This window comes from Oncorhynchus mykiss, chromosome 4, assembly GCF_057628025.1.
Source record: "Oncorhynchus mykiss isolate SJ-2025 chromosome 4, ASM5762802v1, whole genome shotgun sequence".
In the NCBI taxonomy this organism is placed as follows: domain Eukaryota; kingdom Metazoa; phylum Chordata; class Actinopteri; order Salmoniformes; family Salmonidae; genus Oncorhynchus; species Oncorhynchus mykiss.
Window position 1 is genome coordinate 47,921,870 of NC_143025.1, and position 25,929 is coordinate 47,947,798.

General features: G+C 43.2%; 1 protein-coding gene across 1 annotated transcript in view; it reads left to right on the forward strand.

The window, feature by feature from the left end:
- The window catches only part of LOC110521019 (thyroid hormone receptor alpha-like), a 99,397-nt gene that overhangs the window by 34,790 nt on the left and 38,678 nt on the right, over nt 1-25,929 (forward strand). Inside the window, exon 2 of the mRNA XM_036969007.2 lies at nt 15,637-16,073. The gene's annotated coding sequence lies outside the window, so the exon portion shown is untranslated. The remainder of the gene's footprint in view (nt 1-15,636; nt 16,074-25,929) is intronic.

Below are 25,929 nucleotides of genomic sequence, written 5' to 3' on the forward strand. Positions count from 1 at the left end.
TGAAGTAAAAATTCTGGCATCGTGACAACACTATGAACTTCACATGTTGGTGCTCATGGGTCCTTTTAGATGGAAATGTCCCTATCCAGTTTTCACCCCCAGCTCGGTGCCAATGGAGATGATATGAGGTGAGGAGGCTATTTTAGGTCATTCAAATGCAGCCGTGGTACCACCACCAGTGTTGTGTGCTCTAAGGTGGCATAGGACGACCCCTGGTCTATGTGCCATAAAATAAGATACAGTTACACAGTGCCAGGTTTTCCTCTGGGCTGGGTGGTGAAGTGGGTCCACTTCCCTATCTTTATAGATATGAATTACCTATCCGAATAGTTATGTTTACGGACTCACCAGACATACGAACTGAACTCGCCTCTGCCGCCAAATGAGTGGCATTTTGAGGTTGTTATCTTGTCATAAACGGACAGATGACCTCGTGCAAACCCAGGACAAGTTTACTGTTGTCCCAGCAGGATGCTTTGGCTGTGTTAGTTTGACAGAAGTGTCATTCACCTAAAGTACTGGATACTGCTGAGAACCGATAGCTTACGATGTGATGTGAGATTCTAATGGCTGTAGTTATCATACTTTCTGCATGGCGCCACTGGTAATGTCTCAGTCTGGTTTCAAGAACAGTCAGTTGACGAATCTGCAGCATGAATAAGATGTTCCATAGTATTTTCTGGAAAGTTTAGCAAATTACCAGAAATGAAATGATAGTTGACATGTGACATGATTCTAGAAAACTATGCATCTCTCCATTGAAAATGCTTCCTCTCTCTCTTCCCTTCCCTCCCGGCAATGGCAGCCAAAATTGGATCCGCATGTCCCCCTGCCTACACACAAAGAAGGGACAAATAGGACAATATCCTGGTGAACTGACTCCCCCTCTTTCTTCCCTCGGGCTAGAGGAGATGAGACATTACTCTTTGTGAAGCGAAAACATGTCATAGATCATAAGGGGGGTTTTAAATACAAGAACATTTTGTGGAAGCTAATCAGAAAGAAATTGTGGTTGTGCCATCTGGAGAGTGAGGGGCTATTTTGATCTATGCTTTCAGGCACACTTTATTACTTGACATAATCAAGTCATATGCACTTCATTTAACTGTTTTCTTATCATGGAATGAAGCAATTTGTCATTATGGAGGCATGTGGTGTTTATCATATACATTTATTTGGTCAGTGTGATGGGGTCAGTAAAATGATGATCCATGTAGTTGGGTGACAGAAAGTGGGTAGGTTAGGCTATTTGTCGTTGCAAGCTGTAGCTACGTTGTTTGACTTTGTGCTTTTTTTCCCAGTTCAGACTGGACAACAAAAAAAAGACTCAAATGTACAGCCCAGGTTTGGGTTGTGGCACTGTCTTTTGAAACAACTCTACTAATGTTTTGCGCTGTTCAGTTACAACAATAATTGGATAGGATTTAAATCTAACCTGAAACACATTCGTACCTTGAGCATTCACAAACACGTCTTTAGACTCCAATTCCAGGCAGTGTCATGCAGTGTCCATATGAATTTGACATGGGTTTTAATGCATTTTAGTAATCTGGTTGGAGACTGATTTGTTTTGGTCCCGCTCCCGCCCACACCCTCAGCTTTTCATACCACACCTGCCCGCTCCTACTGGCTTTATGACTCCCACCTGCTGCTGCAAGAACTGGTCCCGAAACCAGCCGCAGTCCCGCAATGTTATTTTAGGCGTATGTGACACAGCTCACTTGCCAGCCATGGTCCCAGAAATGTTGCACCCTAAAAATCGAAATGTGTAGAAATAACCTAAAAAATAGGTTCCATTACCAGAGATTCTCAAGTGGCCAATTATATTAGGCTTGGCTATATCAGTATTAAAGGTGTCTGGTTAGACTGTAAACTCTCCTTCCAGACTCACATTAAGCATCTCCAATCCAAAATTAAATCTAGAATTGGCTTCCTATATCGCAACAAAGCATCCTTCACTCATGCTGCCAAACATACTCTCATTAAAACTGACCATCCATAGACTATAAAATAGCCTTCAACACTCTACTCAACAAACTGGATGCAGTCTATCACAGTGCAATCCGTTTTGTCACCAAAGCCCCATATACTACCCACAATTGCAACCTATACGCTCTCGTTGGTTGGTCCTCGCTTCATACTCATCGCCAAACCCACTGGCTACAGGTTATCTTCAAGTCTCTGCTAGGTAAAGCCCCGCCTTATCTCAGCTCTCTGGACATCATAGCAGCACGCTCTCCAGCGGGTATATCTCACTGGTCACCCCCAAAGCCAATTCCTCCTTTGGTCATCTTTCCTTCCAGTTCTCTGCTGCCAATGACTGGAACGAACTGCAAAAATCTCTGAAGCTGGAGACTCATATCTCCCTCACTAGCTTTAAGCACCAGCTGTCAGAGCAGCTCACAGATCACTGCACCTGTACATAGCCCATCTGTAAACAGCCCATCTATCTACCTACCTCATCCCCATACAGTATTTACTTTTTTATCTTGCTCCTTTGCACCCCAGTATCTCTACTTGCATATTCATCTTCTGCACATCTACCATTCCAGTGTTTAATTGCTACATTGTAATTACTTCGTCACCATTGCCTTACCTCCCTTATCTTACCTCATTTGTACTCACTATAGACTTTTTGTTTTCTTTTGTTCTACTGTATTATTGACTATGTTTTGTTTATTCCATGTGTAACTCTGTGTTGTTGTATGTGTCAAATTGCTATGCTTTATCTTGGCCAGGTCGCAGTTGCAAATGAGAACTTGTTCTCAACTAGCCTACCTGGTTAAATAAAGGTTAAATAAATCAAAATAAAATTACTGGACTATATCAGCCAATAGGCTAGACATACAGTAGTTTGAAGAGAGCACAGTTGGAGAGAGCGTGCACTGACACTTCTCTTGAGCTACCTTTTGCATTAGCCTACTATTTTTAAGGAGCTTGACGATCTTCAAAAGGAGACAAATATGGGTGATCAACATTTATTTCTATGCAATATAGCCTAATCATATTTAGGAAGTTAATTTAATTGAAAGATAACTGCCCTGTGCTTCTCTGCCCATGCATAGCTATAGCCTACTCTATTTAACTGTGATCACATGTGCACCTGATCTTGCATGCCCAACTAGGAGAGGAGAGGTATGGCTACTGAACTTAAAGCAGCATGAAGTATGAGAGAGGACACTTGCACATTCTCTTTAGCTACGCTTTGCATATAGGATATAGACACATTTTTTAGAAGCAGGATGATTTGCAGGCAGTGACAAATAAATGGGTTCATTGAAAAGGAAAATGCTCAACACTCGCTCACCATGGTATGTGTGTTGCACATTTTTCTTTTTCAATCGTGATCACATTTTTGGATTGCACCTCGATCATGATCACATTTTGGATTGCATCTTGACTCACGTTGAGCGCGCTCCACTTCTTTCCATTATCAATATTTATTTACAGACACTCTAGTAAAACCATAGCCTAATCATATTGAAGTTAATTTCCTTGGAAAGATATCTGCCACCTGATTCTCTGCCCATGCATAGGCAGCCTACTCTATTTCATTGAGACCACACATTTATCTCACACTTTCAGCTAGGAGAGGAGAGGTAGGCTACTAAAATTGAAGCAGTGAATTCCACAGTGTGTGAATGTGACAAAGATGTGCTTTTAATACAATTTATAGGAAAACACATACAAAGCAAGAGGGCCAACAGTTTCCCTTCCCCCAAAAATGAATCCCAAAGTTGTCTGGGTTGCCCTCAGCATGAAAAATGATGACCAGCAGGTCCCGCGTGATGCCCTCTAGTGTGAACCCCATGGAGGTTCGAGGTCAGGATCCACTACTGTTGCCATCCAGACCAAGACTGTGGTGAGGAGCAGGGCAGGTGCACAGACGCAGGGATGCACACACACTCGAACCCATCTGCTTCTGTCTGGAGCAGGATTCTGTAAGCAGTATTCTGTCTCACCCCTCGTTCAGGAACGGGAACACGGCATGGTATCACCTTTCATTAACACCCCCACACACTACACACACACACATTCCACCACTACCAAATGGTAACAAAATAGCAGATGACTCCTCCCATGTGCTCAACTCAGAGTTTGTTCTCATTCAGGAATGTGCAATGTATGTGTGTGGCCTACATGTGTGTTGGTAGCTTCGGTCATCAAAATTGTTATAACAATTATAATAAATGCAACCTTTGGACAATGGATGAATACACTCCAAACCTTTTTAGAAATGTTTTTATCCATTTATCCATTGACTGAATTATATCACATAAAACATTTTACTGGCACGGACAAATAATGAATGGAGTTCAGGGATTTTGGTGGGAATTCGGGTATTACATTTTTTTGCCAAGTTGCACTTTTTTATGCAATTATATATACTTTTTCTAATGGTATTTTTTTTTTTAAATGTTCAAATAAAGAAAAGTATGTGTGCCTTGTTAAGTACACTGGGTGTATTTTCATATATGAATAGATTAACATAAAGGGGTGGACCAGGGCTGCAACCAACAAAAACGTGCTATGTCTAGGCCTATCTGTGCTGTCTATACTGCTTCATTAATTAATTACTTGTTCCATAATTCAATTGTGTAAATAGCAGGATGCCCTTGGATTAAAAATCAACATGCTTGGCTCTAGATTACACCTATCTATACATACTTTACATTGTTTGCAAGTCAGATATATCACTATAATCTGAGTGTTCATTTTCGGAAGTTGCTTTCATTTCAGCATATATAATTTGTGAACATTTCCATTGTGTTAATCTCTACGGGATTGGTGTCTCTCCACCGGGACGGTTGAGCTAATGTGCGCTAATGTGATTAGCATGACGTTGTAAGTAACAAGAACATTTCCCAGGACATTGACATGTCTTATATGGGCAGAAAGCTTTACATTATTGTTAATCTAACTGCACTGCTCTGCACTGCATTTACCGTTTCTTTTACAGTGAAAAAAAGACCATGCTATTGTTTGAGGTGAGTGCACAACAACAAACATTTTACACATTTGATACGTTCACCTCTGAAGGTATATAATGTACTTACATTCAGTCATCTTGCTCTGATTTGTCATCCTGAAGGTCCCAGGCATAAAATGTATCATAGTTTTGCTTGATAAAATAAATGTTTATATTAAAATGTAGGAACTGGGTTCTAAAGTTTGAACCCCTGCTGTTTCCACAAACTTCAAAGTGTTACCTTTCAAATTGCTTACTTTTTAAAATTCCACAGAAAATGAACACCCATCAAAATCAGTTTTCTCTTTCTTGTGATGTAATTGTCGAAAAGAGGCATTAAATACCAGACGAAGCGTTCTTATCGATTGAACGGAAAGACGATGTATTCCATTGAGCACATTTCAGCCATTACCTGGGTGTGTTTGATAGGTCATTAAAAACATTTCCGCAGTCTGTGTATTAACGTTACTTAATGGGAAAAAAGGACAGGTACAAACAAGAGTATGAAAGAGTCGCAGAAGTAAAATGAAAGCAGTCAATCAAGTAAGATTTAAGTGACAAGGTTCTACGCCCCTCAAACAAAAATATGTCTGAAAAAGACAGATTCTCAGTTGGGCGGGGGCATGCGCGTTACTAGTGTTGGTGGATATGTCCTAATGTGTGTTAAGCTGTTACTGTTACACCCTGATCTGTTTCACCTGTCTTTGTGATTCTCTCCATCCCCCCTCTAGGTGGCACCCATTTTCCCCATTATCCCCTGTGTTCTCTGTTTGATGCCAGTTCGTATTGTTTGTTCATGTCAACCAGCATTTTGTGTCTTAGCTCCTGCTTTTTCTAGTCTATTTTCTCGCCCTCCTGGTTTTGACCCTTGCCTGTCCTAACTCCAAGCCCGCCTGCCTGACCATTCTGCCTGCCCCTGACCCTGAGCCTGCCTACTGACCTGTACCTTTTCCCTCTCTGGAATATACCGACCTCTGCCTTACCCTGACCCTGAGCCTCCCTGCCGCCCGGTTTCGTTGCCTCACCTCTTGTTTACTGACCCCTGCCTGCCTTGACCTGTCTATTGCCTACCCCTGTTGAAATCTTAAACTATTGTTTATTCGAAGTGGTCTGCAGCTGGGTCTTACCTTCATACCTGATAGTACGAACTGGCCATGACTGACCCAGAACACCCGGACCAGCTGCACAATGCCATCTCATCACGAGAAATTGCTTAGTGGGCTGATGGAGGGGGTCCAAATGTTGGCTGAGCGCCATGACCGGGTGTTGAACATGCTGCTGGAACAATTCCGCATGTCGTCTGGGGGGCAGCCTTCCACGGTGGTAACCCCACCGCAACTCGGCAGTTAGTAGCGCCGCCCACCGGCTACTCCACCTTCCCAGAAGCCCCGGTTACCTCCTCCCGGAACTCTTTAATGGAGAGCCGAGCACCTGTCGGGCGTTTCTAGCTCAGTTTGCTCTCATTTTCGAGCTTCAGCCATCCTCCTCCCCCTCAGATCGCTTAAAAATAGCCTACCTCATCATGCTGATGTCTGGAAGGGTTCTCACCTGGGCTACCACCGTATGGGAACAGCAGCCGTATGCGCTGGCATGGAGGGGTTTGTGGGTGAGGTGAGGAAGGTGATGCCCCGTTCTCCGGGAGAGTAGCTGCCCGGAAGCTAATCCAGCTCCAACTATGCGGCGGATTCCCGTAAATTGGCAGCGGAGAGTGCGTGGAACCCGGAAGCACTGTTCGACATGTTCCTGCATGGCGTCTTGGAGGGGGTTATGGACGAGCTTGCGGCTCGGGAGTTACCTACACATTTAGACTCCCTCATCGCTTTAGCCATCCGCATTGATGGGCAATTGTGGGAACAACAGATGGAGAGGAAATTCGATTTCACTCGCATGTCCAGGGATTCCACTTCGCCTCCAAGTCATCCCGGAAGGCCCTGACGGTCCTGTGGCCGAGAGCACCCGAGATTTCCCAACCTCCCTCGAGAGACACCAAGGAGGGCCGAGGCACTGTTTCCCGAGCCAATGCAATTATGCAGGGCTGGGCTGTCGCCAGCGGAACGGCAAGACCGGATCAGCACAAGGAGCTGTCTGTATTGCGGGACTTTTGTCATTTTGTGTCCTCGTGCCCGGTAAAAGACCAGGCTCACCGGTAGGAGCGAGTACTCTGGTGGGCCATATGGGGAACTTTTCTGCTTCCCTTACTCGTATCCCTTTTCATGTCATGCTGCTGTGGGGAAACCAGTCCAAATCTCTCCGGGTACTCATTGACTCTGGGGCCGATGAGAGCTTTTTGGATGCCACACTGGCTTCTGAGCTGAACATCCCCACATTCCCGTGGATGTTAACGCGTTGGACGGGCGCTCTATAGGTCGGGTCACCATAACGCCACTCCCATCAACCTACGTGTGTCAGGGAATCACAGCGAGACCATTTAGTTCCTGCTCATCAAGTCTCCCCAAATCCCTGTGGTTTTGGGATTCTCCTTGCTCCAGCGTCACAACTAGAGGTCGACCGATTATGATGTTTCAACGGCGATACCGATTAATCGGACAATACATTTCGTTTTACAATTTTTTATTTTTTATTTTTAATAGATGACAACTACAACAATACTGAATGAACACTTATTTTAATTTAATATAATACATCAACAAAATCAATTTAGCCTCAAATAAATAATGAAACATGTTCAATTTGGTTTAAATAATGCAAAAAAGTGTTGGAGAAGAACGTAAAAGTGCAATATGTGCCATGTAAAAAAGCTAACGTTTAAGTTCCTTGCTCAGAACATGAGAACATATGAAAGCTGGTGGTTCCTTTTAACATGAGTCTTCAATATTCTCAGGTAATAAGTTTTAGGTTGTAGTTGTTATAGGAATTATAGGACTATTTCTCTCTCTGCGATTTGTATTTCATATACCTTTTGACTATTGGATGTTCTTAAAGGCACTTTAGTATTGCCAGTATAGCTTCTGTCTTTCTCCTCGCCCCTAACTGTACTCGAACCAGGAACACATCGACAACAGCCACCCTCGAAGCAGCGTTACCCATGCAGAGCAAGGGGAATAACCACTCCAAGTATCAGAGCGAGTGACATTTTGAAACGCTATTAGCGCGCACCCCGCTAACTAGCTAGCCATTTCACATCGGTTACACCTGCCTAATCTCCGGAGTTGATAGGTTTGAAGTCATAAACAGGTCAATGCTTGAAGCATTGCAAAGAGCTGCTGGCAAACGAACGAAAGTGCTGTTTGAATGAATGCTTACGAGCCTACTGGTGACTACCACAGCTCAGTCAGACTGCTCTATCAAATCATAGACTTAATTTTAACATAATAACACACAGAAATGGGAGCCTTAGGTCATTAATATGGTCAAATCCGGAAACTATAATTTCGAAAACAAAACATTTATTCTTTCTGTGAAATACGGAACTGTTCCATATTTTATGTAATGGGTGGCATCCATAAGTCTAAATGTTCCTGTTACATTGCACAATGTTATGTCATAATTACGTAAAATTCTGGCAAATTAGGCGGCCCAAACTGTTGCATATACAGTGGGGCAAAAAGTATTTAGTCAGCCACCAATTGTGCAAGTTCTCCCACTTAAAAAGATGACAGAGGCCTGTAATTTTCATCATAGGTACACTTCAACTATGACAGACTATGAGAAAATAAATCTAGAAAATCACATTGTAGGATTTTTTATGAATTTATTTGCAAATTTTGGTGGAAAATAAGTATTTGGTCACCTACAAACAAGCAAGATTTCTGGCTCTCACAGAAATGTAACTTCTTCTTTAAGAGGCTCCTCTGTCCTCCACTCGTTGCCTGTATTAATGGCACCTGTTTGAACTTGTTATCAGTATAAAAGACGCCTGTCCACAACCTCAAACAGTCACACTCCAAACTGCACTATGACCAAGACCAAAGAGCTGTCAAAGGACACCAGAAACAAAATTGTAGACCTGCACCAGGCTGAGAAGACTGAATCTGCAATAGGTAAGCAGCTTGGTTTGAAGAAATCAACTGTGGGAGCAATTATTAGGAAATGGAAGATATACTAGACCACTGATAATTATCACAAGAACAGCGAGCAAAAATATTGGGAGAATGGGAGAATGTTGGGAGAATGTCATATGGTCGGATGAAACCAAAATATAACTTTTTGGTACAAACTCAACTTGTTGTGTTTGGAGGACAAAGAATGCAGAGTTGCATCCAAAGAACATCATACCTACTGTGAAGCATGGGGGTGGAAACATCATGCTTTGGGGCTGTTTTTCTGCAAAGGGACCAGGACAAATGATCCATGTAAAGGAAAGAATGAACTTCGGCCATGTATCGTGAGATTTTGAGTGAAAACCTCCTTCCATCAGCAAGGGCATTGAAGATGAAACGTGCCTGGGTCTTTCAGCATGACAATCATCCCAAACACACCGCCTGGCAACGAAGGAGTGGCTTCGTAAGAAGCATTTCAAGGTCCTGGAGATCTCCAGATCTCAACCCCATAGAAAATCTTTGGAGGGAGTTGAAAGTCTGTGTTGCCCAGCAACAGCCCCAAAACATCACTGCTCTAGAGGAGATCTGCATGGAGGAATGGGCCAAAATACCAGCAACAGTGTGTGAAAACCTTGTGAAGACTTACAGAAAACGTTTGACCTCTGTCATTGCCAACAAAGGGTATATAACAAAGTATTGAGATAAACTTTTGTTATTGACCAAATACTTATTTTCCACCATAATTTGCAAAATAAATTCATTAAAAATCCTACAATGTGATTTTCTGGATTTTTTTTCTCAATTTGTCTGTCATAGTTGAAGTGTACCTATGATGAAAATTACAGGCCTCTCTCATCTTTTTAAGTGGGAGAACTTGCACAATTGGTGGCTGACTAAATACCTTTTTGCCTGCCCCACTGTACACTGACTCTGCGTGCAATGAACGCAAGAGAAGTGACACAATTTCAACTGGTTAATATTGCCTGCTAACATGAATTTCTTTCAGCTAAATATGCAGGGTTAAACATCTATTCTTCGGTTTATTGGTTTTAAGAATGTTTATGGTTAGGTACAGTCGTGCAACGATTGTGCTTTTTTCGCAAATATGCTTTTGTTAAATCATCCCCCGTTTGACAAAGTTGGCTGTTTTTGTTAGGAAGAAATAGTCTTCACAGATAAATATGCAGGTTTAAAAATATATACTTGTGTATTGATATTAAGAAAGGCATTGATGTTTATGGTTAGGTACACATTGGAGCAACGACAGTCCTTTTTCCGAATACGCACCGCATCGACACGCGGCGCAGGGATGCAGAAGGTGGCGCAGGGATTCAGCTTAAGGTCCAGGGCAGAATGTTGGACAGAAAAACCCCCACCAACAGCCCCCACCATGAACTGACGGGAAGGGTCCAGATTAACCAGGATCAGAGCCATGATGAAGCAGTGTTTAAGGTACCGGAACACCCGGTTCATGGCCGTGGACCATGTGAACAGAACCTTGGTAGAGGTGAGTGCAGACACAGGGAGGGCAGGGTGCTATAAGCCCGGATAAAACGCAGATAAAAGTACTCCAGGAAGCGTTGCAGCTGCACCATGGACATAGGCTGAGGCCAATCCACCACCGCTTTCACCTCAGCATCAATTTTGAAGCTCACAGGAGAGATGATGTAGACCAGAAATAGTATGGTGGAGCAATGGAATTCACACGTTCTGCCTAAACGAACAACTGGTTCTCCAGAAGGCACTGGAGAACCTGCCGGACATGGAGCACGTGTTCTTGGAGGGAGCGGGAGAAGACAATGATATCATCAATGTAGACGAAGACTAACCGGTTCAGCATGTCGCGGAGAACGTCATTCACCAGAGCCTGGAACAAAGGCAGGGGTGTTGGTAAGGCCAAAGGGAATGACCAGATATTTGCAGTGGCCGCTAGCCATGTTGAAGGCGGCCTTCCACTCGTGGTGGTGAGAAATCACGATGTGGGGAATCGGGAGATTCTCGCGTTGAAGATGGCATTGGAGGAATGGAGGCACTGGCTCGTAGGGGCGGAACATCCGTTCATTGTGTGGACCGACCATACAAACCTGGAGTATCTTCGCACCACCAAGCGCCTCAACTCCAGGCAGTCGAGATAGGCCCTGCTGTTTACCCGGTTCAACTTTCCCTCCTATCGGCCGGGGTCCAAGAACGTGAAGCCGGATGCCCTGTCTCGCCGCTATAACCCCATGGTCCTGATTCCAGGAGGTCCCATGAGCTGTTGCTATCGATAAGGTGTCTGATTCACCATTTTCACCTCGATTAGAAGTAGAGAAACTTTTGTCAGAGGTTGCTTGTTGTGAGCGCTGAGGGAACTTTATACACTTCGCCAGATGATTCTGCATCTTTGCTGCATTCTTCACATATGATTTGGCACATAATTTGCAAATGTACACAGCTTTTCCCTCTACATTAGCTGCAGTGAAATGTCTCCACACATCAGATAGAGTCCGTGCCATTTTCCATACAATTCCATGTACAGATGAATAGTTAAGCAGTTAGATTAAACAACTCCTGTGTAAGATACATGTTTTAAAATGAAACATGTATGGAAACAGGTGAATTAACACTCAGTTAGCAGGTTCAAGCAATCTTTTTATTTTATTTATTTCACCTTTATTTAACCAGGTAGACAAGTTGAGAACAATTTCTTATTTACAATTGCAACCTGGCCAAGATAAAGCAAAGCAGTTCGACACATACAACGACACAGAGTTACACATGGAGTAAAACAAACATACAGTCAATAATACAGTATAAACAAGTCTATATATTTTAAACCCACATGGTAGCAAAAACTAACTAGCAGAAGTTGTTAACAAGTTAGAAATTATTTAAACACACTTTGCTGTAGGCTACCATTTACTAGTTAACAAAAAATGTCATATAAAATATATTCACTCCACCCGGTATTGTAATCAAAACTTACCAGAAAGTATGTAGTCCTTGGCTGAGACAGTTTAGTAGTGTGGGCTCAATAGGATTTCATTAGTGTGCAAGATCTTGAGAATCAGCTATACATGTGATGGAAGAATGCACTATGCATGCAGAGGTTTGCCACAAGACCTAGAATTTCCTTATGTGTATCCCACAAAAAAGGTTCACTGTTATAAGCTAACTTTTTTGAGCAAAATTCCCCAAATTCCAGGGCTTAACTTCCCATGGAACATTTCTGGATATTTACCAGAAAGTTTCTGACCTTTTGCAACCCTAGCTGCCCTAGCTACTACTACCAGGTGCTTCTGCTGCCTCTACTCTGGAACAGGAGCAATGACTCTCATGCAGCTGCCCTGGCCAATGGGTTGGTTTGGTGGCTAGTCAGACCACTCAGCCTGCATGCCTGGCAGCTTTTATAAATGGGGCATGCCCAAAACCTATATATATAAAATGACATTAATCGTCGTCAATCACTGTCATTTAAAATACGACGTCTGTGTCGTCAATCATCCCATTCTTATCGGCAGAGTCAACAGCCTTGATTTCTCAAATGACTGCCTTGCCTGGTTCACCAAACACTTCAGACAGAGTTCAGTGTGTCAAATCGGAGGGCCTGTTGTCCGGACCTCCGGCAGTCTCTATGGGGGTGCCACAGGGTTCAATTCTCGGGCCGACTCTTTTCTCTATATACATCAATGATGTCGCTCTTGCTGCTGGTGATTCTTTGATCCTTCAACTGATCGCTGCCCGCACCTGCCCTCCCATCCAGCATCACTACTCTGGACGGTTCTGACTTAGAATATGTGGACAACTACAAATACCTAGGTGTCTGGTTAGACTGTAAACTCCCCTTCCAGACTCACATTAAGCATCTCCAATCCAAAATTAAATCTAGAATCTGCTTTCTATTTCGCATCAAAGCATCCTTCACTCGTGCTGCCGAACATACATACCATCGTAAAACAGACTATCCTGCCGATCCTTGACTTCGGTGATGTCTTTTACAAAATAGCCTCCAAGACTCTACTCAGCAAATTGGATACAGTCTATCACAGTGCCATCCGTTTTGTCACCAAAGCCCCATATACTACCCACCACTGCGACCTATATGCTCTCGTTGGCTGGCCCTTGCTTCATATTCGTTGCCAGACCCACTGGCTCCAGGTCATCTATAAGTCTTTGCTAGGTAAATCCCCACCTTATCTCAGGTCACCATAGCAGCACCCACCCGTAGCACACGCTCCAGCAGGAATATTTCACTGGTCACCCCCAAAGCCAATTCCTCCTCTTACTTTCCTTTCAGTTCCCTGCTGCCAATGTCTAGAACGAATTGCAAAAATCACTGGCGCTTGAGACTTATATCTCCCTCACGAAATTTAAGCACCAGCTGTCAGAGCAGCTCCCAGATCACTGCACCTCTACATAGCCCATCTGTAAACAGCCCATCCAACTTCCTCATCCCCATACTGTTATTTATTTATTTTTTGCTCATTTGCACCCCAGTATCTCTACTTGCACATCTATCACTCCAGTGTTTAATTGCTAAATTGTAATTAATAGGCCACTATTGTATATTCAATGTCCAATTTGTTAACCATCTACCAATCACTGCACTTCTTTATGAGGCTTTTGAACATCTCCCTGGTCTTTGTAGTTGATTCTGTACTTAAAATGTAATACTTGAAAAAATAAATAATGTCAACCCCTATTATTTCAATTATTAAGACAAATTTGACTTCTGAACTGATTGAGGCTTGCCTAAACAAAGGGGGTGAATACTTATGTTATGACTTTATTTTAGTTATTAATTTGTAAACATTTGTAGAATTTTCTTTTCTCTTTGATCTACACAAAATATTTGATAATGTCAATGACAAAAAAATATAATTACATCTATTTAAATCCCACTTTGTAACACAACAAAATGTGAAAAAAGTTCCAAGGGGTGTAGACTTTTTGTAGGCGCTATGTGTCAGAAGGGCTGCTGTATGCATTACACACACGCACGCACGCACGCACGCACGCACGCACGCACGCACGCACGCACGCACGCACGCACGCACGCACGCACGCACGCACGCACGCACGCACGCACGCACGCACGCACGCACGCACGCACGCACGCACGCACGCACGCACGCACGCACGCACGCACGCACACACACACACACACACACACACACACACACACACACACACACACACACACACACACACACACACACACACACACACACACACACACACACACACACACACACACACACACACACACACACACACACACACACACACACACACACACACACACAGGTCCATAATGTCTGGCTTTTTCAGTTCTGCCCACAAATCTTCTATGGGATTGAGGTCAGGACGTTGATGGCTACTCCAATACCTTGACTTTGTTGTCCTTAAGCTATTTTGCCACAACTTTGGATGTATGCTTGAGGTCATTGTCCATTTGAAAGACCCATTTGCGACCAAGCTTTTACTTCCTGACTGATGTCTTGAGATGTTGCTTCAATATATCCACATAATTTTCCTCCTCATGATGCCATCTTTTGTGAAGTGCACCAGTCTTTGGCAAGTGTTCGGCTTGCAAGCGTCCCCCTTTTTCCTCCAAGCATAACGATGGTCATTATGGCCAAACAGTTCTATTATTCTTTCATCAGACCAGAGGACATTTCTCCAAAACGTACAATCTTTGTCCCCATGTGCAGTTGCAAACCGTAGTTTGGCTTTTTTATGGTGGTTTTGGAGCAGTGGCTTCTTCCTTGTTGGGCGGCCTTTCAGGTTATGTCAATATAGGACTCCTTTTACTATGGATATAGATACTTTTGTACTTTGGTTTCCTCCAACATCGTCACATGGTCCTTTGCTGTTGTTCTGGGAATGATTTGCACTTTCCTCCTTCCTGAGCTGTATGATGGCTGCGTGGTCCCATGGTGTTTATACTTGCGTACTGTTTGTACAGATGAACGTGGTACCGTCAGGCGTTTGGAAAATGCTCCCAAGGATGAACCAGACTTGTGGAGGTCTACAATTTTCTTCTGAGGTCTTGGCTGATTACTTTAGATTTTTCCATGATGTCAAGCAAAGAGGTACTGAGTTTGAGGGTAGGCCTTGAAATACATTCACAGGTACACCTCCAACTGACTCAAATTATGTCAATTAGCCTATCAGAAGCTTCTAAAGCCATTGCATAGTTTTCTGGAATTTTCTAATCGGTTTAAATGCACTTGACTGTGTATGTAAACTTCTGACACACTGGAATTGTGATACAGTAAATTATAAGTGAAATAATCATTCTGTAAACAATTGTTGGTAAAATTGCCAAAACTATAGTTTGTTAACAAGAAATTTGTGGAGTGGTTGGAAAAATGACTTTTATGGCTCGAACCTAAGTGTATGTAAACTTCCGACTTCAACTGTATGCGTCGTATAGGCTAGTGTGTGAGTGAATATGTGTGTGTTCTTTTGAGCAAGAACTATTCATTTATCGGATTTCAAACCAGTCATGCAGGTATTAGCGGCTGCTAGAGCAGACAGGGATTGGATGATAAATGCTAGGCTTAATCTGTGTTCCGGAAACAAGTCCGCTGATAGTCTGCCCTGTGAGTTTGAAGGTGTTTCGCACTCAATCGGATTCTTTGTGTTTATGTCAATCCCTACTAATCTGTGTGTGTCTTACAGTTGCAGGCAGATTGATCCACTGGAAAGCACCTTTTCGGGAGGTAGACAAGGACAGAGCGGTGGTGCACGTCTCAGAGGCTTTGAGACCCAGGGCTTGCCGAGCTAGTGGGTTGCTGCCAAAAACCAACACGGAAAGAGCCTGAAACAGTTTGCCTGGGTGGCAGCATCACATCTTCAGACCCAGGAAAATGGCACGCCTGGGAGGCAGTCAAAACCAGAAAGCTGCATGCTTGGGGGACAGTCACTTACATTAAACAGCACAGCGGCAGGCCTGAATGGTTTCTGGAACTTAAGAGGAGCGCGCTGCATTAGGGGCTGAGATGGACTAATAAGGGAGCCTGGGTTGCATCATCGGCCAATAATAGCTCACCACGAGGAAAGGGCTGTAAGAAGAACAGTAAGACCCAGCAGAGCGCGGTGATCAGAACAATCCACTGGTGAGTTCTCTGGTTCCTTCCCACTTGGCCCTTTCTCGCCGCCTTATGATGCAGTGGGTGAAACAACAGAAGTAGTAGGAATAGGGCCTGGTTGGATAGCTCAGAGCTTCAGCTCTTTTATATTTGTATCTGCACATGGAATTTGAGGAGTAGGGGCAAAGTTATCTCAAGGTTTATGGTATAGAGTTAGGGTGCTCTTAAGGTGCTCTTGAGTCAAGGAGTTTCTCAAAACGCGGTCGACTAACTTATTTCCCAACATGAGTAGCCTGAGTAAACCAGTCCATCCACTGCCTCTTGTGTGTTGTCTGGCTGTGGCGTTAATCCACTGGAAGCTCCCTGTACCCCTGACCCTTTGATTGGCTAATCCTCTTTGACCCGCCAGGTGGCGTGAGAGTTTCTGGGAGAGAGATTCAAAGTGGAGGAGGAGCTAGACTGTCCGAGATCGAAGTGACTGATCCAACTGAACAGGGCCCATGTTCAAAAACCATCTCTTAGTAGGAATGCTGATGGAGGATCAGGTCCTCCTTTTCCATATAATCCTATTCATTATGATCTATTAAAGGTTAAACTGATCCAAGATCAGCACTCTTTATGAATACGCGACCTGGTCCTTTGTTCGAGCCCTTTTCTGTATGCCTTTTAACATGACTGTGCTAGTGCACTCCGGATTGTTTGTTTGTGGGGCTATGGCTATATCCCACTGCTGACACCAATCTGGCACATTTGGTGTGGACACACCTCGGAGTTGATGTTTGACTGTTGTACGTCATAGTCTAAGACAAAATCAGAAACCAGAACCCTAGGCCGACCAATCAGAGAGGCTCCTGCCATGGAGAGTTCACCTTACGGAACTTGTGGAAAGCTATGTGTTTGTGTGTTTGTGAGCGTGCTAGCATGTGTGCTTCTGTGTGTGCTCGCATCTGTGTGTGCGTTTGTGTCCGTCTGTCTGTGTGCATGTGTTAGGGCTGGGACTATACCAGTATTATGATAATTGTTAGTATCATGGCAAGGAAACAAAACACAAAGTGTATGTAACTTTTTTGGGGGAAAACATCCCTAATGTTGGAAACAAACATTATGTTGTCATCCAGACTCACGTGTTTATTTTTTTTACAAGCAGCAGGTTTTTGAAGGACCAAAGAGTTTGGTATGCTTCGCGTTTACATTTTTTGGCATGGAAAGAATATTGTGATACTGGTATCGTCAAAGTGTCTGTGTCTGTCTCTGTGTGTGTGTGTCCGTGCCTGCTGAAGCTCAGCGTGTGTCCAGACTACAGAGTGCAAACCGGGTTAAAGGTAGATGCTTTCATCATACAGATCAATGTTACCAGTCAGAGACGACAAGCAGGTCGCCTGGAGAATCTATGACACTTGCCTATATCCCTACAACTAGTGTTGTCACGATACCAGAATTTTGACTTGGATACCTACACCAGGTTTAGTATCGCACTATACAATACCAAAACAATACCACACAAAAAAAAATGCGCATTAGCCAAAGTCACAGAATGGCACTTGATCCAGACAAAAAAAACTCAGCTACTGCTCTTTCATTCCATTTGAATTTTTTTCTGTCAATTATTGAGGCAGCCATGTATGCATTAATTTAATCAATTATACAATAAATGTTACTTTTAGTTTTACCAATCTAATTGAAAAACAGCATAATGCTAATCATTTATTTGAATGGTAAGTCTCTATTGATAAACTGAGTAAATCAAAAGGTAGCCTGTATTGACAATACTTTACAATACAGGTCAGTGCATATTATTCAATAGCAGTATGTGCATGCATTGATTTTTATTGAGCTTGTTTTAGCTGATTTCAAGGGGCTACAGATGACAAATAATCACTTCCATTTAGGACTTATTTTATTTGAAACTTTAAAGAGAAGGAAAGTTGGCCTACAATTAACTACCGGGATCTTCTTGCATTGTAATGTGTTCTGGCCTGTAAGGACTTTGTTTTGTGAAAACAGTAATGAACAGTTTCTACATTTCTACATGCCGTGTTGCATTATTCAAGTGTGTCAATTCTGTGCAGCATGCATGGGGACTGGGGAGCAAATGAAGCCCAGACAGCTCTGGCAATGAATGAGTAAGTGGATCAGGCTTTGCTCTTCGCGCTATAAATGGGCTGTGCTGATAGACTTGATCCTCTCAATCTCTTTAGACATATTTGACAGAAGTACCGAATGTAACAGTCCAGTCTCTATTGGGTAGAGATGGGTTGGGTGTTCTGGGTAAGGAATGTGACAGCCTGCCTGGGACAGATGGAGATTGTTATTGGGTTTGTGGGGGGCCTTGTGGCTCGTGAAAAGAGGGCATGGTCTTCAACTCATTAACATCCCGTCTCCTACCCTAACCAGGCTCCCTCCCTGTACATTAAATACACTGAGTGTTTTTTGGGTGGATGGAGGGAGTGATGGAGGGCGAGGCACCAGTGAGGTGTAGACTGCTCCCAGATGGCCAGGCCTGCATCGGGGTTTGAGAGCAAAACATTCTCAACACTTCATAAATCCCACCTGGGTCCTACTGCTCTACTGCTGCGGCTGCTGGGGAGTTTCAGGCCAAACACACTCCGGAACATTCCGCCCACCACACCACTGCTCTGAAATAATACTGACTGGTCTAGCCCTGGTTGTGGCCGCGGTCATGAGCACTAGATTGTTCCACAGATAGACCTACAGTATAGTTAAAGTAAACCTTCATGCTCCATTATGACATTTGGCCTGTAGTCAGTCAGATTCCTGATTTAAAGGAACAGTTCACGCCAAAATTAATGTTTGAGATGAGTTCATGGCATGACCCATGCCATCTGTTGTGTGGATGAGGCTGTATATCTTCTGTCATAATTTCCCACCACTGCGACCTGTATGCTTTCGTTGGCTGCCCCTCGCTACGTATTCATCGCCAAACTCACTGGCTCCAGGACATCTGTAAGTCTTTGCTAGGTTAAGCCCTGCCTTATCTCAGCTCGCTGGTCACCATAGCAGCACCCACCCATAGCACACTCTCCAGCAGGTATATTTCACTGGTCATCCCCAAAGCCAACACCTCCTTTGGCCACCTTTACTTCCAGTTCTCTGCTGCCAATGACTGGAAGAAATTGCAAAAATCACTGAAGCTGGAGACTTATCTCCCTCACTAACGTTAAGCATCAGCTGTCAGAGCAGCTAACCTGTACACAGCCCATCTGTAAATAGCACACCCAACTACCTCATCCCCATATTGTTATTTTTTGTTGTTGTTGCTCTTTTGCACCCCAGTATCTCTACTTGCGCATCATCATCTGCACATCTATCACTCCAGTGTTAATACCAAATTGTAATTATTTCGCCACTATGGCCTATTTTTGCCTTGCCTCCCTAATCTTACTACATTTGCACACACTATACATAGATTTTTCTATTGTGTTATTGACTGTACATTTGCTTATCCCATGTGTAACTCTGTTGTTGTTTGTGTCGCACTGCTTTGCTTTATCTTGGCCAGGTCGCAGTTGTAAATGAGAACTTGTTCTCATCTGGCCTACCTGGTTAACCTTTCTGGCGCAGGCGTTCCGCTAGCAACCCACCTCTACAACATCCGGTGAAATTGCAGAGCGCCAAATTCAAAATACAGAAAGTCATAATAGACATTCATAAGAAATACAAGTGTTATACATCGGCTTAAAGATTAACTTCTTGTTAATCCAGCCGCTTTGTCAGATTTCAAAAAGGCTTTACGGCGGACAGTAAAGGAATTACAAAAGTCAGAAATAGCGATTAAAATGAATCACTTACCTTTGAAGATCTTCATATGGTTGCAGTCACAAGAGTCCCAGCTACACAATAAATGTTGGTTTTGTTCGATTAAAGTCCCTCCTTATATCCCAAAAGCTCCGTTTTGTTGGCGCGTTTTGTTCAGTAATCCACTGGCTCAAAGGCAGTCAAAACATGCAGAAGAATACATCCTAATAGTACCGGTAAAGTTCATAGAAACATGTCAAACAATGTTTATAATTAATCCTCAGGTTGTCAATTGTCTAAATAATCGATAATATTTCAACCGGACAATAGCGTATTCAATAGAAAGGAAAAAGAACGAAGGGCACGCACTCGGTCATGCTCGCAAACCAGCACTGCATGATTCTACAGTCCACTAAGAGAAAGGTCTCATTCTTCTTCATTTTTCAGAAAACAAACCTGAAACAATGTCTAAAGACTGTCGACATCTAGTGGAAGCCATAGGAACAGCAATCTGGGTCCAAACCCATTAGATACTCTATAGGCATTCAATTGAAAATACCCACATCAAAAAAATCCCACATCCTGGATGAATTTTCCTCAGGTTTTCGCCTGCCATATCAGTTCTGTTATACTCAGACATTATTATAACAGTTTTGGAAACTTTAGTGTTTTCTATCCAAATCTACCAATTATATGCATATGCATTACTTTGGGCACGCTTCTCATCCAGACGTCGAAATACTGCCCCCAAGCCATAAGAAGTTAAATATAGGGGGGAAAAATCTAACATTTTAAATGGTGCCTATCTTTCCCATTTATTTGGGATTGAGGATTATAGCTGGATATACACAACAGATTTTGTGGAACTCATCTCGACGTTTGAGATCCTAAAAAGTCTGAAAGAACTTTGATTCTGTAGTGAACTATCCCTTTACGGAGCCATAAAGTCCAGCAAATGTTAGCCTCACGGCTCTGTCGACTTGTCAGACAGACTGATGGATGCATGGCGAACAAGAATTCACACCCACACACTATATCAAGTCAGAAACCAGCATGTACAGTATATCAAGTCTGAGAGCAGCCCATATTTTAATAGCAGGCCTGGTCTGCCTAGCACCAGCCAACAGGTCTGGCTTCTATTCCCTCCAAGCCTTAGTTTCATACCCATCACACATGATAAACTTCAGCTTCAAGTTTGGAAATCTGCCATTGATGTCCAGTTGTTGACGTGTCCACAGAACTAGAAGTATTTCACAATTTTAATGACATGCAGAACCCCCCAACACATACAAAATTGGCAATGCCTTTCCTTAAGTTGGAATCCGTTGGGGTGAAACTGCCACGTCGGTTTGCGACATTACAACAACAAAGACATTACTTTAAGCTAAACAACCAACACTGTTGTACATCATTGCACACACAATAGAACAGCTCCCGAGTGGCACAGCGTTCTAAGGCACTGGATCTCAGTGCTAGAAGCGTCACTGTTTCGATTCCAGGCTGTATCACAACCGGACGTGATTGGGAGTCCCATAGGGCGGCGCACAATTGGCCCAGTGGATTTAGTCTCCTTTTCATAAAAATTACAAAAACAATAACCAATGCGACCAGTGACGCTTTTTTACCTTTCGTAAATTCCCCTAGTAATGTCTCCGCTTTATAATAAAGTTGGATTGATTGATAAAGATCAGTGATGTAAACTACTCAAGTAAAAATACTTTAAAGTACTACTTAAGTAGTTTTTTGGGGTATCTGTACTTTATTTCACAATTTATATTTTTGACTACTTTTACTTCATTCCATTTCGAAAGAAAATTATGTATTTTTTACTCCGTACATTTTCACTGACACCCAAAAAGTACTCGTTACATTTTGAATGCTTAGCAGGACAGGAATGGTCCAATTCACGCACTTATCAGGAGAACATGCCTGGTCATCCTACTGCTTCTGATCTGGTGGTCTCACTAAACACACATGCTTGGTTAGTACATTATGTCTGAGTGTTGGAGTGTCCCCCTGGCTATCAGTAAATGAAGAAAATCGGCCATATGGTTTGCTTAATATAAGGAATTTGAAATTATGTATGCTTTTACTTTTGATACTTAAGTATGATAAGTAAATGTAATTGCTAAAAGAGCCCTGTCTACTAACCTGTTCTTAATTTCTACCAGTATTTATTACTGAGAATTAATATATTGTCTGTTCTCTGTAAGGATGACCCCTGATTGCAGCTTGTTACCGTGCCGACACACTGACAGCGGGAGGCGTGATGTCTGCCTGTAGTCTGGGGCTTCAACTTTAACCCATTTGGAATGCCTCAACCTTAATTAACAAACACAACAAGTTGTTGATTACTCCCCTACAAACACACACACACACATTACACCTCTGCCTATATGTGCGGATGAGATGTGGAAGACAGACAAAGTGAAGTAGAGAATCTTAGACATGGTTAGGCTCACATGTTAACACTTTACAACTGGCCTGGGGGGGTTGGGTGTTAGAGGTGTGTATGGGTAAAGTTTGACTGTATGTTGTGGTTGTGTTTTTTCCGAGACCTGAGAGAGAGCAAGATATTCAAAACATAAATTCAACGTTAGTGTTTCCAAACATGCAAGGTTAGCTCCGAGGTTTGGTGTGCTTTCTGCTTCCTCCCACAAGCCTATCCCCATATTCCTGCCAATATTGCCTTTGCAATCACCGTGTACACTCAGGGTCTTTCATGTCCATTGATTGTGTAGGGGGGCACGGTTATCAGGGGCCCTATAAAAGGCCAGTGCTGCCACGCCTTTTGAAGAACATTGTCCGCGGTCATGCAAGATTATGTCTATAGACATTTCCTTATAAGGAAACCAGAGACCCTCCACCACACAACCTCTGCCCTTCCTCTCCCAGTCACCTCCCCCTGGAGAACAATATAGGTATCTACTGTAGACACTGTCTGCATCCCAAATGGCACCCAATTTCCTATATAGTGCACTACTATAGTGCTCTATGGGCCTTGATCAAAAGTCGTGCACTATAAAGGGAATAGGGTGCCATTTGGGACGCAGATCCATCTGTATGTTCTGTATTGCTGGTTTAACACTGGTCTTTCTGAAGCATTCATTATAGGAAAAACAGTATATTAGCATTCATTACAGTAACAATCGTATCTTTTGTGATTCACAGCACGTTCAACAGTCAAGCTTCTGTTTTCACAAAAGGGGGAGGGGGGGAGTGAGAGGTTTTATTTCCCTTCTCAGCAGCACCAACTCTTGTTTTTATGGAATGTTCTAATGTTTGATGGTGTACTGTGAACACTGGAATGCAAATTGTCAGCCTCACTGCAAAGGTGTGTGTGTGGCACTCTCACATTGTGCTACTACTCTTACCTGAGTGCTTTGTCACATTCTCTCTCTCTCTCCCTCTCTCTCATACACACACACACACACACAGACAGACACTCCGGTTGCAGCTTGAATTTTTTTTCATGTAACCTTTATTTAACTAGGCAAGTCCGTTAAAAACAAATTCTTATTTATAATGACAACCCATTGTTCCCAGGTAGGCCAACAGGCAGGATGACATTTTTACCTTGTCAGCTCAGGGATTCGATCAAGCAACCTTTCAATTACTGGCCCAACATTCTAACCACTAGGCTACCTGCCACCCCAGCTAGGGGAAGAGGATTCCCTGCGCTGTGTGTTTGGGTGGTGACGCAGCCAGGCAGGGGTTTTGGGCATGCCCCATTTATAAAAGCTGCCAGGCATGCAGGCTGAGTGGACTGACTAGCCACCAAACCAACCCATTGGCCAGGGCAGCTGCCTGGGAGTCATTGCTCTTGCTCCAGAGTAGAGGCAGCAGAAGCACCTGGTAGTAGTAGCTAGGGCAGCTAGGTTTGCAAAAGGTCAGAAACTTTCTGGTAAATATCCGGAAATTTTCCATGGGAAGTTAAGCCCTGGAATTTGGGGAATTTTGCTCAAAAAGTTAGCTTATAACAGTGAACCTTTTTTGTGAGATACACATAAGGCAATTCTAGGTCTTGTGGCAAACCTCTGCATGCATAGTGCATTCTTCCATCACATGTATAGCTGATTCTCAAGATCTTGCATACTAATGAGATCCTATTGAGCCCACACTACTAAACTCTCTGAGCCAAGGACTGACTACATGCTTTCTGGTAAGTTTTGATTACAATACCGGGTGGAGTGAATACATTTTATATGACATGATTTTTTGTTAACTAGTAAATGGTAGCCTACAACAAAGTGTGTTTAAATCATTTCTAACTTGTTAGCAATTTCTGCTAGTTAGTTTTTGCTACCATGTGGGTTTTAGCTTGCTTGAGCCTGCTAACTGAGTGTTAATTCACCTGTTTCCGTACGTTTCATTTTAAAACATGTATTTTACCAAGGAGTTGTTTAATCTAATTTCTTAACTATTTATTTGTACATGGAATTGTATTAGTTTTTGTTTTTTTACAAAATGTTTTGTAATTGTGCCACAGGCACTATCTGATGTGTGGAGACATTTCTCTGCAGCTAATGTAGATGGAAAAGCTGTGTACATTTGTAAATACTGTGCCAAATCATATGTGAAGAATGCAACAAAGATTCAGAATCATTTGGCCAAGTGTGTAAAGTTCCCTCAGCGCTCACAACAAGCAACCTCTGACAAAATTCCATCTACTTCTATTTGAAGTGAATCAGACGCCTTATCAATAACAACAGCTCATGATCCTCCTGGAATCAGAAGTTTTTTCGACACAATGGAGGAACGTAGTCAGAGAAATGCTGATGTCTTGCTCAAGCTGTGTATGCAACTGGTTCACCTCTGATGCTCACAGGCAATGTGTATTGGAAGAGATTTCTGAATGTTCTTCACCCAACATACACCCCTCCAACCAGACATGCCTTATCTACTCATTAGCTGGATGCAGAGTTCAACAGAGTTCAAGTGAAGGTCAAGCACATCACAGAAAAAGCAGACTGTATTGCAATCATCTCTGATGGGTGGTCAATTGTTCGTGGGCAAGGGATAATTAACTACATCTCCACCCCTCAACCAGTATTCTACAAGAGCACAGACACCAGGGACAACAGACACACCGGTCTCTACATTGCAGATGAGCTGAAGGCAGTGACTTTCAATGACTTTGGACCACAGAAGCTATTTGCACTGGTGACGGACAATGCTGTGAACATGAAGACTTCTGGTCTAAAGTGGAGGAGTTCTACCCTCACATCACACCCGTTGGCTGTGCTGCTCATGCATTGGCATTGAAACCAATGGATTCACTCTACAAGAGAGCCAAGGAAATGGTTAGGTATGTGAAGGGTCATCAAGTTATTGCAGCAGTCTACCTCACCAAGCAAAGTGAGAAGAATAAGATCACCACATTGAAGCTGCCCAGCAACTCCCATTGGGTGGTGTTGTCATCATTTTTAACAGTCTCCTGGAGGGATAGGAGTCCCCAAGAAATGGCCATATCACAGTCTGCCGATATGGACAGCCCCATCAAGAGGATCCTCCTGGATGATGCATTTTGGGAGAGAGTGGTACGCAGCCTGAAACTCCTGAACCTATAGCAGTAGTCATTGCACAGATTGAGGGAGACAATTCCATCCTGTCTGATGTTCAGACTCTGGTTGCAGATGTAAGAGAATAAATCTGTACTGCCCTGCCCACTTCACTGTTGCTCCAATCAGAGGAAACTGCAGTTCTGAAATACATCAAAAAGCATGAAGACTTCTGCCTAAAGCCCATACATGCCGCAGCGTGTTGGACCTCAAGTATGTTGGCAAGAGCATCCTGTCTGGTGCAGAGATCAACAAGTCCTATAGTGTCATCACTACCATGTCTCGCCACCTTGGCCTGGGTAAGGGCAAGGTTCTTGGCAGTCTGGCTAAGTACACTTCCAAGCATGGGCTTTGGGTTGGAGATGCAATATGGCATTCGTGCCAACATATCTCATCAGCCACTTGGTGGAAGGAACTTTGTGGATCTGACGCTCTTTCCCCTGTTGCCTCCATCAACCTCCAAATCCCACCATTATCAGCCACCTCAGAGCGCAACTGGTCCTTGTTTGGGAACACCCACACCAAAGCATGCAACAGGCTGACCAATACAAGATTGAAATATTGGT